Source organism: Mandrillus leucophaeus, unplaced genomic scaffold (genome assembly GCF_000951045.1).
Source record: "Mandrillus leucophaeus isolate KB7577 unplaced genomic scaffold, Mleu.le_1.0 Scaffold249, whole genome shotgun sequence".
Lineage (NCBI taxonomy): Eukaryota > Metazoa > Chordata > Mammalia > Primates > Cercopithecidae > Mandrillus > Mandrillus leucophaeus.
In genome coordinates this window covers 1,539,055-1,539,889 of record NW_012102576.1, presented here as the reverse complement: position 1 = coordinate 1,539,889, position 835 = coordinate 1,539,055, and the positions used below count along the sequence as shown (strand labels likewise).

Below are 835 nucleotides of genomic sequence, written 5' to 3'. Positions count from 1 at the left end.
CTTCACTAAAAAATGAGCCAGGTGTGGTGGCATTTGCCAGAAATCCCAGCTACTCGGGAGGCCGAGGCAGGAGAAATGCTTTGACCCGGGAGATGTTCCAGGTAATGACAATTTTTCCTAAAATGAAGTCTTTTTTTTTTTTTGAGGCAGAGTCTCACTCTGTTGCCCAAGCTGGAGTACCAGGAAGCCTCGACATCCCAGGCTCAAGGGATCCTCCCACCTTAGCCTCCTGAGTAGTTAGGACTAGAGGGGACACCACCATGCTCATCTAATTTTTTTTTTGTATTTTTCGTAGAGATGGAGTTTCTCCATATTGTCTAGGCTTGTGTCAAACTCCTGGGCACAAGCGGTCTGCCCATCTTGATCTCCCAAAGTGTTGGGATTACAGGTGGAGGCCACCACACTCGGCCAAAAGTCATTTTTAATATCTCTATAATTATAATCATAGCATGCCTTAAGCACATAAAGTGCATAGTATATACTTTTATTTTTATTTTAACTAATTTTATTTATTTATTTTTAACTAATTAAAAAAAAAATTGTGTTTCACCTTAAAACAAATCCTTTCAAACACACTCCATGTATGCATGACTGCAATAATCAGGCCATTACCCATTTTTGTGCATTTGTATTTCAATTGTTAAATTTGGTGAAGTAGAAAATTCTCCTCCTTGTCATCATAATTATCAAGAAAATGGCAACAATGATAATATATGTTTAGAAATTATTTACTCTTTGCAAGATACTGGGAAAGGCAAAGAGGGTTAAAAAATAACCCTGCTGGCCGGGCGCGGTGGCTCACGCCTGTAATCCCAGCACTTTGGGAGGCTGAGGC

At 40.0% G+C, this 835-nt stretch overlaps 1 protein-coding gene across 6 annotated transcripts in view; it reads left to right on the top strand.

Annotated features, from left to right (window-relative positions):
* CLEC7A (C-type lectin domain family 7, member A) overlaps positions 1-835 on the top strand; it is a 14,902-nt gene that overhangs the window by 4,861 nt on the left and 9,206 nt on the right. The window lies entirely within an intron of this gene.